The sequence below is a fragment of the Solanum stenotomum genome, chromosome 8, assembly GCF_019186545.1.
Source record: "Solanum stenotomum isolate F172 chromosome 8, ASM1918654v1, whole genome shotgun sequence".
Classification (NCBI taxonomy): Eukaryota; Viridiplantae; Streptophyta; class Magnoliopsida; order Solanales; family Solanaceae; genus Solanum; species Solanum stenotomum.
Window position 1 is genome coordinate 44,606,294 of NC_064289.1, and position 14,862 is coordinate 44,621,155.

Consider the following 14,862-nt stretch of genomic DNA (forward strand, 5'->3'; position numbering starts at 1 on the left):
TTGATGAAGAAACCACCTTCAATCCAAGCCCTAGCTCCAAGTTCTTTACCTTCTTAAAATGGAGGATTGTAGAGAGAAAAGTATTTGAGAGGAGGTGAGTTCTTTTTAATTCTAATTGGAGTGACTTAAAATGGAAGAATTTGATCTAGAAGGGTTTTATAATTGCTAGGAAAGGCATATAATAAAAGGGGCTCAACTTAGGAAAATAAATAAGGACCCACATAAAAGTTTCCACTAAACCTATCTAAGCTCGTCCTTGCTGATAGTGCTTCACTATTTTGGGCATAACTTTTTACTCCGACATCGGAAATAGGCAAACTCGGTGGCGTTGGAAAGAGGACTCATATAACTTTAATTGGATAGGTAATGGTCCACCTAATTCATTTTGAGCTAAAAGATATGACCATTTAAAGTTGACCCTCACTCCTAACTTAAAACTAAAAACTGTTTTTAGGGGACTGTTTTGAGGGTCTCGGTTCTAAATGATTTCATGACCTAGCTTAAGGTCTTGCTAGCTTATAAAGGTGATTAATCAACTAGATAATCAACCCCTTAAGCCCTTAAACAACACTCCAAACTTCAACGACAAGACCCTTACAACTTACTAGTTCAAATGACTAGTTTCCGAACTTCACCGTCATTTCTCATTATTTCATCAAGTTCTCAACTCCAAACTCACATGCGAGGCTCTAGTTTCACTAGTTCGTTTTTTTTTTGGGTCGTTACATCTAGCCACAATGGGTTAGTACAAAATTTTACCAAGTATGACTGTCATGCATAAAATCATGAAAACGTGCTAAAAAGGGAATTTTAGTTCAATGCATGCATTTTACTAAGTTAAAGCATCATTTTAAAGATAATGAAAAAAAGCATAAGTTATAAGCATAATCAATTCATAACTTATTATATCATAAGAGGAACACATCATACATACCCTCAAAGCATACTTGTGCAATGTATGAATAAGATCCATAATCCCACTCATACTAAGTAAAGCTTCTTGAGTAACTATAGTTCATAATTCACATTCTTGTTCATACTATCATAAAGGGGAATAAGCCTTAGCCAACATAGACCATGTGAGCTTAACATGGAATACGGTGTCTACACCACACTGAAAGGGGTTGTCCTACTTTCCTAAGGTAGAACTATACTCATAGCTTAGATGGATCCACTAGTTAAATTATGAGGGCACATATTTTATGGAATAAGGAGATTTCTTCTAGAAACCCAAACTCAACTATGGTAGAAGGTTTCCATCTCATGAGATACATACTTTGGGAACCCAGACTCAACTATGGTAGAAGGAACCCATTTGGAAAGACAGACTCAACAAATGCAAAAGCTTTCATTGGGAAGCCAGACTCAACTAGCGTAAGCTTCCATCTAATAGTCATATCCACTCAGTGCTAAGCATTAATTCCCATGGATTACATATTAAGTCTTGACTTAAGTTCATATTCATCAACGAATGTCTTAACACTTAATCCAACATAATTCAAACTATAGCTCATAGATTCAATATGTGAGAATAACCTTCCAACCTTAGAATTATCATATTGTGAGAAAACTTTTCACATCATATCATATTTACACATGAGTGTGTACATGAGGATAAGTTCCATTAACACAACAACTAGATCATAATCATATACACTTTACTCTCAAAGTTCTCATCAAGCATATACATAAATCTCATTATCAAGCATATTTCTCATACTTTGCCCCTTCAAGGACCTTATATCATATCCAATCAACATATCTAGAATTACTACATTACACATGGATATAATCATAATTCAAGTAACTCATCTATCACAAGCATAATCTCATAATATTCTTCTATAATCAATAAACCCACATCACAAGATCATGAGTAACATAGGGATTTCATGGGTTCTTTGATATTTCAACATTAAAACCATAATAAATAATCAATTCAATCATAATATAAACTAAATCAACTATTAGAATTGTTTTTTAAAGGAACCCATGAATTAGAGACAAAACCCTAACTTTGGGGGGATTTATATCTTTCAAATTGGGGTTTTGAAGGGACTCCATCGATGAAGGTTATCCATGGATGAAGGACTACCATACCCTAAAAATGAAACCCAAAATATTTGGTGAGAAGAACTTTATTCTTGAACCCTAGCTCCACCCTCTTCCTTCTTCTTCTTCCTTGAAGTTCATGAGAGAAAATTTCCTTTGGAGAGGATGAAGTTTTGGGTTTTCTTTTAGATTCTAGGGAGAATGACTTAATTGGGGGAATTTTGAACATAAAAACCTTATATACTTTACTAGTAAAAGACTAAAATGATTTAGCTTCGAATTAGGACAAATATGAAATGACATTAAAGACCCTAACTTATTCCCAGGGTAGTTGCACGATGAGGCTCACCAAGGGAACTCGGCGACTCACCAAGCGGACCCTTGGCTCGCCTAAAATTACAGCAGCTCACCCCAAGGAGAAAGTCAAGTTGGTGATAGGGGAGATCTCTTTGGCGATGTGCCAACCCAACCGACGATCCCTGACCTAGCTTGCCCAATTTTCCAGCAGCTAGGCCAAGAGGGACAGCCTATTGGGCGATGCTGGCTCCACTCGGGCAATCGCCAAGTCACTTTGGCGATGACACTGCTCCTCGCCAAGTGGACCATGGGAAAAAATGTTTTTCCTTCACCCTTCACAATGTATTTTAGGCCCTTTCCCTCTTTCATGGCTAGTTACCCCCCTCACTCTTAGCTCTAGTCTAGCCTACTAGAATATGGGGTGTTAAACTATCTTCCCCTCGGGAACATTCATCCTCAAATGATGATCTAGACACTTTACAATAGTAAAGACTCACCACTAGCAGCCCATCATGCATGAAGCATCAACATTTCTCATATTCATAGGAGGAACTACCTTTTCCAACTAAAATCATGCTCAACACAACATCCTGCAGCCAATATGCAAATACTCTCAAAAGCATACCAAAGCATGTTCATCAACTCATCTCATGAAGTCAAATAGACAAAACATACTAAATACATAACAACATGAGGAACATAAATCACGAAAACTCATTTTCTTACTAAACCTGAATTCTCAAGAACATGCATAACATAAGGATATCATGGAAAAACACATATACACATATGACTTCCAAAACACTAAAACTCAAGAGGAACTAATTACCATAAGGTTGAATAGGAGTAGAAGGAAAGAGATGAAGATTTTGGGACTTCATATCGGCCTCGGCCTCCCAAGTAGCACCCTCAATAAAATGATTTCTCCATAAAACCTTCACGGAAGCTATTTCCTTGTTTCTCAATATCTTGACTTGCCCGTCTAGGATCTCTACCGGAACTTCTTCATATGAAAGGCTTTCATCAACTCCCAACCCTTCTAAGGGAATAATGGACACCGGAGATCCAATAAACTTCTTAAGCATAGAAATATGAAATACAGGATGAACCGAACACAACTCATTTGGCAAATCCAACTCATAGGCAACTTTCCAAATATGTTTCAAAATTTGATATGGGCCTACATACTTGGGACTAAGTTTTCGTTTCTTTCCAAACCTCATGACACCCTTCATTGGTGAGATTTTCAAATAGACCCAATCATTAACTTCAAATTCTAGATCCCTTCTTCTCACATAGGCATAGGAATTTTGTCTACTTTGAGTCGTCCTCAACCTCTCTCTAATGAGCCAAACTTTCTCAATAGCTTCATAAACCAATTCGGGACCAAGAAGAGCAATTTCACCTCCCTCAAACCAACCAATCGAACACCTACATCTCCTACCATACAAGGCTTCAAAGGGAGCCATACCAACACTTGAGTGATAACAATTTTTGTAGGCAAACTCTATTAATGGTAAGTGGTCATCCCAATTACTCCTGAAATCTATAACAGATGCCCTTAACATATCCTCTAATGTTTGGATGGTACGAACCGCTCACCCATCTACTTGGGGATGAAAATTTGTGCTAAGCTTAACCTTAATACCAAGCCTTTTTTGGAATGACTTCCAAAAGTGTGAAGTAAATTGAGTACCTCGATCAGAAATTATAAATAAAGGGACCCCATTCAACTTCACTACCTCTCTTATCTACAACTTGGCATAGTCTTCCACCGAATGAGAAACCTTGATGGGAATAAAGTTGGCTAATTTGGTCATCCGATCTATAATAACCAAAATAGATTCATGTTTCCTTCGAGTGCGAGGCAATACCACAATAAAGTCCACATTTACATCTTCCCACTTCCAAGTGCGGATACTTATATTTTGGGACAAGCATCCCGACCTTTGATGCTCAACCTTAACTTGTTGACAATTAGGACATTTGGCTACAAATCCCGCAATATCTTTTTTCATACCATTCTACTAATAGAATTCCCGTAGATCACGGTACATCTTGGTGGCTCCCGGATGAATAGATTAACGAGAACTATGAGCTTCCTCTAAAAAATTTTCCCTCAAAGCATCAACATCCGGAACACATAACTAACATTAGTACCTAAGAGCCCCATTTCCCCCTTAGGAGAAAGCGTCAACGTACTTCTTGAGTATCGAGTCTTTCAACTCAACCAATATAAGATCAAGACCTTGTTTAGACTTCACATCCATCACAAAGGATGATTCGGAACTATTATGGACCATGACACCACCCTTGGAAGAATCCACTAGTTGGACACCTAGTCGGGCCAATCTATGCACCTCACGAACCAATTCTTTCTTTTAGTCTTCTACATGAGCCACACTGCCAATGGACAATCTACTAAGTGCATCCACTACAACATTAGCTTTGTCGGGGTGGTAAAGGAAACTCATATCATAATCTTTCAAAAGTTCTAACCATCTTCGTTGATGAAGATTCAAGTCCTTTTGACTAAACACATATTGAAGACTTGTGATCGGTGAAAATATCCACATGGCCCCATACAAGTAATGTCTCCATATTGAAAATATCACCGCCGCTACCACAAGATCATGGGTTGGATAATTCTTCTCATGTACTTCAAGTTGCCTTGAAGCATAGGCAATCACTTTACCATTTTTCATGAGGACACATCCCAACCACACTCTAGAGGCATCCAAATATACCACAAAACCATACGTACACTTTGGTAAGGTCAACACCGGAGCAGATGTAAGTCTATCTTTTATCTCTTGGAAATTTTTCTCACAAGCCTCTGACCACTCAAACATAGCTTTCTTTTAAGTCAAAGCCGTCAATGGAGAATCAATGGAGGAAAACCCCTCAACAAACCTTCTATAGTAACTTGCCAAGCCCAAAATGCTTCTAATGTTGGAAGGAGTTAGAGGTCCAGGCCAACTCTTGACTTCATCCGTCTTCTTCGGATCTACCTCAATACCCTCACTGGACACAATATGACCATGGAAGCTATGGACCATAACCAAAATTCACACTTCCTAAACTCTGCAGAAAGTTGTTGGTCCTTAAGAACATGTAACACAATTCTCAAATAGTCCACATGTTCATTTTCACTCCTTGAATAGATCAAAATATCAATGATTAACACAATCACAAACATGTCTAGGTATTGCCTAAACATTATATTCATCAATAACATAAATGCCACTGGAGCATTTGTCAACCCAAATGACATAACCACAAATTCATAGTGACCATACCAGGTCCTAAAGGCCGTCTTTGGAATATCAACCCCTCTAACCCTCAATTGGTGATAACCCGAACGAAGATCTTTGAAAAATATCTAGCCCCTTGAAGTTGGTCAAACAAATCATCAATTATCGGAAGAGGATATTTCTTTTTGATGGTCACTTTATTCAATTGACGATAATCGATGCACATTCTAAGAGACCCATCCTTATTTCTAACAAGCAACACCGGAGCACCCCATGGAGAGATACTCGATCGGATAAAGCCCTTGTCTAACAAATCCTTTAGTTGCTCTTACAACTCTTTCAACTCGGCTGGAGCTATTCTATAAGGAGAAATGGAGATAGGTTGCATATCCAGAAGAAGTTCAATACCAATATCTATTTCTCACTTGGGAGGAATACAGGGTAAATCATCAGGGAAAACATTTTGAAACTCATTCACTACCGAAACCGACTCTAGAAAGGGGTTTCAGACTCAACATCCATCACCTTAACAAGATGGTAAATACACCCTTTGGAGATCATCCTCCCACCTTTAAGACAAGAGACAAATTGACCTCTAGGGATATTATTTCCCCCCTTCCACTCTAAGATAGGTTCATTTGGAAATTGGAATCTAACCACCCGAGTCCTACAATCGATAGAGGCATAACATGCATGCAACCAATCCATACCGAAATCACATCAAATTCTAATTTATCTAACTCTACCACATCCACCAAAGTAACTCTATGGGACATGGAAATGGGAAAAATTCTATAGACACTTTTAGCCACCACCGAGTCAGCAATCAGGGTACAGACCGAAAAAACTTCTACTAACACTTCGGGGAGTATTTTAAAATTCATGGCCACAGAAGGTGTCAAAAAGGACAAAGTATCACTAGGATCTAACAAGGCATATACATCATTATAAAAGACTTTTAACATACCGATTACCATATCCGGGGAGATCTCTTGGTGACATCGAGAATGAAGAGCATAGAAGGGTTTTACTTTTGGTCATTGGAGTTTGAACCGCTTGGAGGAGCTTATTTATCTTCCATTCCCTTAAACTTGAGCATTGGACAATCTCTCATCTTGTGGCCAACCTTTGCACAACTAAAACACCCATTGGTACCAACAAGGCACTTGCCATCATGCTTTCTCCCACATTTTGCACAGTTAGACCTAGCAACATAAGAACCACCACTACTACCTACTTGAGGTCTAGGGTTTGAAACCTTGTCCTTGTTGACCCTTGCAGCACTAGAGGAGCCTTTGTTTAAACCTTTGTCGACCATGTCCATTGGACATAGCATTGGAGAAGTTCCCATCACCGGTTCTAGCTCTTTTCACCTCCCTATTCTTTTTCTTGAGTTTTGACTCCTCAATATGTTGAGTTTACACCATAAGCCTTGAGATATCCATGTCATGATGGAGCACTGTCGTACGACAATCTTCTTCCACAAAGTTGGAAACACCCGTCAAAAACCTACTCATCTCATCCCTCAAGTCCGCCACCATAGATGGAGCATACTTGGATAGTTGGGTAAATTTCAAGGCATACTCCTTGACACTCATGCTACCTTGACTAAGGTAAATGAATTCTTCCACCTTAGTTTCCCTCAACTCTTGGGGAATGAATCAATCAAGAAATGTTGATATGAACGTTTCCACTAAACCAGGCCCGCTCCTACAGGTCTTCCCCTCTTCCATAGATCATACCATACTTGAGAAACATCCTTTAGTTGGTAGGCGACTAACTTTGCCTTCTCTTGGGAAGACAGCCCCATAATAGCAAGAACTTTACAAACCTTATCGATAAACCTTTGGAGATCCTCTTCCACTTTAGTGCCATGAAATTCGGGAGGATTCATTCTAGCAAAATCCATACCCCTAGAATCAGCCGAATTCACACTATGATTCACCAGAGCTAAATGTCTCTACTGTCTTGTACTGTCATGACTTGAGCCAACATTTGGATAGTAGACCTAAACTCCGCATGAGTCACATTCTGAACCACGGGATCACCCGAAGCTTGATTAGCTAGAGGAGGAGCTCCTTCATTCACATTGTCACCCTTCATTCTTCTTGTGTTAGCCCTTCGTGTATTCATATCCTTACGACATAAGAGAAGGATTAGGAGAGGGACTTTATAGAATTAAACTTTAAGACACGAATTAAGAGTAATGAAAAAAGTGAAATTTCCTAAACATCTTTTAGCCTCTCATTCATAAAGGTGGCGCGCTTCATATTTACGAACAAGACTCTACTAGACGTGTCTTATGAGAAATCATCCTAGAATTATTTTAAACTTTGTGCTCTGATTACCAATTGTTTCACGACCCAAGGGTACCCCATCGACGTTAGAAGTAACATAGAACCCCGAAAGGCTCCATGTAAGCCACTTAGCATATAATAACATAAGCATAAAACAATAAAGAGTAAAAACCCATTTCAAGTCCAAAATTTTCATAAAGGAAAGAAGAAATCTAGACTTGTCTCAATTGGGCATCTATTATAATACTTGAATCAAAATGGGGTCACAACCCATACAACATGATCCGAAAGTCAAATACAAGAATGAAACTACTAAATGAAAATATCCATCCTCGAATAATGAGGACTCGCCAACAGGCAAGGAGAAATGATCAAGTCCAAGATCTAGCCACAATGGAGACCATCTTGAGAACTGTACCCTACCCTTAGGGAAAATGTAGGAAAATAAGGGTTAGTACAAAAATTCACTAAATATGATAGCCATGCATAAAATCCTGAAAACATGCTAAAAAGGACATTTTAGTTAAATGCATGCAATTTACTAAGTTAATGCATCATTTTGAAGATAATGGCAAAAAGCATAATCAACTCATAGCTCATCATCTCATAAGAGGAACACATCATACATACCCTCAAATCATACTTGTGTAATGCATGAATAAGACCCCACAATCCCACCCATACTAAGTAAAGCTTTTTGAGTAACTATAGTTCAGAATTCATATTCTTGTTCATACAATCATAAAGGGGAATAAGCCTTAAGCGACATAGACCAATAGGGTGTCTACCACACACTGAAAAGGGGTTGTCCTACTTGCCTAAGGTAGAATCATACTCTTAGCCTAGGTGGATCCACTAGCTAAATACCTATGAGGGAACATAGTTTATGGGATAAGGAGATTTCTTCTAGAAACCCGGACTCAACTATGGTAGAATGTTTCCATCTCATGAGATACATAATTTGCGAACCCAGACTCAATTAAGGTAAAAGGAACACATTTGGAAAATCAAACTCAACTAGTGAAAAACCATTCATTGGGAAGCCGGACTCAACTAGCATATAAGCTTCCATTTCATATTCATATCCACTCGGTGCTAAGAATTAATTCTCATGGACTACATATTAAGTCTTGACTTAAGTTCATATTCATGGAAGAATGTCTTAACATTCAATCCAACATAATTCATACTATAGCTCATAGATTCAATAAGTGAGAATAACCTTTCAACATTAGAATCATCATATTATGAGAAAACCTTTCACATCATATCATATTCATACATGAGTGTGTACATGAGGATAACTTCCATCAACACAACAACTACATCATAATCATATACACTTTACAGTCAAAGTGCTCTTAAAGCATATACATAAATCTCATAATCATGCATAATTCTCATAATTTACCCCTACAAGGACCATAGATCATATTTAGTCAACAATATCTAGAATTACTACATTAGACATGGATATAATCATAATTCAAGTAACTTAACTATCACAAGAATAATCTCATAATATTCTTGTCACAACTCGGGGTTACCCCCTAGAAGTAACACAATGTAATTGACCCCGAATGGGTCGCATACAAGCCTCATAGCATACATGAACATGAAAACATAGGAAAATAGTTAGGAATTTAAAAATTTTCTTTACAATCAAAGTCACTTATAAAATGAAAGAGAATCTATGACACTATGTCTCAACCCATCTATTATACTTGGAATACAAATCTTGAAATACAATCTTAAGGACATAGCCCTTACAACCAAAGTCTAAAACATAAAAGAAAGACAATAAAGGACAATTGGTCAAGCCCTCGAATACCATGAGGACTCACCAATCTTCTTCTTCTTGATCTCCTATGAACCTAGCCACGAGGATGGAATCCAATATCTCCAAAGCCTACACTTATATAAAATATAGAAAGATGGGGTTACAACAAAAAGTACTAAGTATGGAAGTCATGCACAAAACCATTAAAACATGCATAAAAAGGGACATTTAAGTTGAAATCATGTTATATGCCATTTTTGAACATCATCTTTGAAATAGTTGAAGAATGCAACCAATAAGACAACTCACATACATTTCATTATAATATTAGAGATATCATTATAATAACGAGCATAGTCTTCAACATTAACATAACACAAATCCCAATCTTCACAATACATAGCCTCCAATCATAAAGTAATACAAAGTCAAATACCAAGATCATATCATCATTAAGTAATCATCACATAAGCAACCCCTAAGAAACATTTGTGCAATGTATGATTGGCATCCCATAATACCAATCCTACTAAGTACTCCTTTGAAGCAACCTTAGTCATGCATTTCATTTTTAGACTTCATTATAATCAATAGTCACAATTAAGGAAATAGTCATGTGCATTACTTGAATTATAAGGAAAGTCATTCATAACAACTATCTATTCAATATACATAAATGCATTCAAATCTCATCATAACACAAAGGAACCATCCCATGACATCCTACTAACTCTACTTGGGCAATGTAAAAGTGAAGTCTCATACTCCCACTCCTACTATGTAAAACCCATTAAGAAGTCATAGTATAGTTAATGTCTCATTCATTATCTTTATTATATAGGGAAAATAATAGACATAGACCATGTGAGCTACATGGAATCAGGTGTGGTGTAACCCCGCACCGAAAGAAGGTGTCCTACATTCCTAAGGTGGAACTAAATGTACAGCTATAAGGTGGATCCACTTGCTAAAGACCTATGTGGGCTCATACGTATGGGATAGGGAGATTGCTTCTAGAAACCCGCCCTATTGCATTGGCAAAAGGGCTTCCATCTCATGAGTTCACTTAGATGACCCAACCTCTTGCATTGGCGAAAGGGCCTTTACCTCATTGTTCGTATCCACTCAGTGCTAAGCATTATTTCCCAAATTATACGTCATTAATCTTGAATAGTATTTACATGTGTGAAGGAGTTCTCTGCCTTCAATCAATGCATTTCATATAATAACTCATAGATTCATTAAAGGTGAGAATGTATCTTCATCCTCAAAATCAACATTGGTATGTGAGAATAACTTTCACACCAAGATCGTGTGTTCTCATGAGAATGAACTTTCAATCAACACAAACGGAGCATCATGGTCATGTAAATTTCATGCATAATAATGTGTAAAGGTACATATGAGAATTATACTTTCAATTAACACCATTGATACATCATAATCATATTTATGCATGGAGTGTGTGTGTATAATTGTCCTTTCAATGACACAACAACAACATTATCATCATAGACACTTCCCTATCAAAGTGTTCATAAGGATGGACGTAATATCACAATCATGCATCACCCTTATATAATGTATTCAATGATCATAGACTATGTAAATCAACACATCTAACATTTAGCATAATAGACATGTATATAATCATAACTCAAATAGTTCATTCATTTGCATGTCAAAATTTTATATGCTCAAATTACACCTCCTTAAAAAAGCATAAGTGATCGTTATCAAGTACACAACCTAGCTTGTAGGTCGGGGTCGATCCCACGAGGAAAATGGTTTAGACTTAACTTTAACCAACAATTATATTCAATTAGTCATATTACTTTCAGAAACAAGTAATTAAATGGGGGAATTTGTGAAACAAATTGTAAGAATTCAGTAAGTAATTAGTAAACAAAAGTCAATTTCGATTGTTACCAAGATGAGAGAATTAATTAAGGTATACGTGTTCCCCACAAGCTTATAATGCAGTAATCCTAGTAATAGGTATCTCTAAATCCTTGGTCTGGCATCTAGAGAATTTCACCCCGCACCTTGGTCCGGTTAAGTGTGTATAATTTACTAACCCTTACCTTTACCTCATATTACACATCACATCGATGTTTGGCTTAGTTATTACTTCGCACCAATCGACACTAGACTATTAGACAGTATCACACTAAATCTATTTTGATAATTCTTTTCTTGTTGATTACCTCCTTGTTCCGATAAGTAGCAACAAGGCAAGTTCTAATGTTGCGCACCGTTAAAAAGACTTTTAAACGAAAGAATTATCAATGCTTGCAAAACACTATACAAGAATTGCATATTTACTATTCATACTTTGTTAATCGCTCATGGTTTTCACAACCCTAGTTATAGAGTTTAGTTACCCATAATCATATGAACACAATTTATTGTTTTAGATGAAAGAATTATGAAATTGAGACTCACAAACCCAGAATTTCAACTTGAATTTCAATGCCAAAATATTCAAAACCAACTTAGGAAATCAAGAATTGCTAGGTTTCCAACTATAAAATCTCAAGTCACAAAATACAACTAAAATAATAAAATCTAACGCCCAAAAATGAGGTTTACATACCCTATTTATAGAAAACAAGTCCAAAATTAAAAGGGAAACAATATAAGGAAAGTTTGTTCAGGCACGCATCTTCATTGCACGAGACTGACTTACGGACCATCATTAGATCTACGGTCTGTGAGTCCCTTCCGACTCTCTTTATGGGTGCAAATCTTTTCTCTCAGTCTCAACAAGCTAACTTGTGTGAATCAAAACATGACAAAGATCGACCAACCAACACACAACATACAGTGTTTTACTATCACCAAGGTACAAACTTTCAAATAATGTAACTACTGCCCTAACTTCAAACGAAATCCCTCTTTTCACACAATGAATATGAATTTGAGTACAAGGATTCATTCAACACTCACACTCAACTTCAAGTACAGTTAGTGCTCAATACCATAGGCTTGCCCTTATTTTCACTACTTCGACTCTCCAAACTAGATTCTAGGATCACTATAGCACTTTCTTGGCTTGTAATGTAGGCTCAGGGTCAGGTGTGGTACATTTGTGTACTTCTTAGTGACTTTTTGCCCTCCTTGACATTACACTAGGCTTTCAACCTCATTTTTTCCTATTTTTGACATCCTACCATTTTACTTTCTTTCCCTTGATTATCTTCTTCAACCATGGATGTGACTTTAGACTTTGTATCTCTTCATTTTTGCACTTTCATCTTTTTCTTCCGTTTTATTCTTTTTTTTAGCTTTCAATAAGTCAAATCCTTTCTTCTCTTTTCTTTTTCTCTTTTTCATACCCATTTTTCTTTTGGTTTCCTCTTTCATAGCGACCCTCAACTTATGGATTTGCCATTGGTTGAGGTGCACAATACCCGATGTTGGATCATGGCCAAGATTGAAGTTACTCTTTACATTAGCCACCCTCAACTTAGACTTTTGGCCTAAGTCGAGGTGCACATGTCCAAGGAGGGACTGGGGCAAACATAGTAGATTATGAGAAGGTGAGTTAGGGGTTTAGAAAGAAATAGTCTAATTTAGGCTCAAAGCATTTGGATCAAAGGGAGCATTTTTTTTCATTTGGTTGGATTCTTCTTTTAGGCAATTTGTAGACTTATCAGAACAAGGGTCAATGACCACTTCCTAGCCTCTAGAGTAAATTGTATTAGCAGGACTAACCGGGCAAGTTCTAGATTGGCACAAAACTGTTTGAACAATCAACTATTCTCACACACTCTTGACACATAGTTTCATTATCATATAATCAGATTATCCAGTTCAAGTTTTAGCTTAAGTCATGCCATGAAGTTGGTTCATTATCATGTCATACTCAGAGATGACATATTCAACATATCTTAGCCTACAAATTCTAGCACATATCACAAAATTTGGACAAGTATCATTTTTCATAAGCCATGATGCTTGATTCTTTTTCATGCTTCCACACATACAATCCTAACACATGTCGGTTCAACAAAAATTAAATAGTCTCTTGGGGAAAAGAACACAGGCAAGAAAACCCCAAGAGAGGATTATCAGTTAGGTTACTCAGAATTCACCCTATCACTCACAATCCATTTACCCCACCCCCAACAAAAAATAGGTGCACTTGTCCCCAATGCACACAAAATATAGTAAAAAGAAATGGATTTGGATGAAGAAAACCTGTAGCGCATAGTGCCGACGAACCATCAACAAGCGGGTGGGTCCGGTTTCCCAGAACCCGCTAAATCAACGCACGGGTCACCCTCAGTAGTGACCGCATCAACAAGGACAGCACCATCAGTAGTGCAATTTGTCACTCTAAATGCACCCTTAGTAGTGCTCATATCAATCCTCATTGGCATAGAACTCGATGCCCCAACAATCATCTCACGGGCCCTCTACTGCCTCAGTTGCTCATCTATTATGGAGACTTTTCGTGCTTTCTTCTCCTTCCTGCGCTGCCTTTTTCTTGTCTTTTCCTCCTCCGTGAGCTCAGTTTTGTGACTAGATTGGTGCCTCTTATTGCGGGAACGTGTAGGCTCAGATTGCTCCTCCACATCATCTTTATTGAATAGTGCACCCAAGACTCAAGACTGTATCATCGCCTAATGCAGAGGGTGCAACCTTTGGCTCAACAGCTGGTGTGGCCAGGATGGCGTCAAAATCAGCTCAGAGACTAGCTAGCTCAGTCCGTAAAGAGGACATATCTCTAGTAGGAGCTGGCCTCTCTAGAACTCTAAACTCGAAGGCATCGAGCTGCTTATGAACTACTTGGACCTTTTGGTCCATTTTCGCCTCCATCCTCTTTTCTACTGTCTCTTCGAACTCAAAAATCAACTTTCACATCTAGGGGTTAATATGGTGCAACAAGGTGGCCATCTGAGCCTCTAAAATTTGGACTCGGACCAATGGTATAACATGGGCTCCCGAAAGTGGGGTGGCGCTAGCTGAGCTGGGCCCCTGACTAGCGGTCTGAGAAGAGGAGGCTAGGGCATCATCAGTGTGGGTTGTAGGGCAAGCTCATCACCCTGCATCTGCTCCAAAGCATGTACTAAATCAGTACCCAAAGGCACATCGATCTGTGGCCTTCTGCGAGGTGCTACCACATTCGCCTAGTCCCGAATCGGGCCAACATCTAAAGTCCCCGTAGGGTGCATCC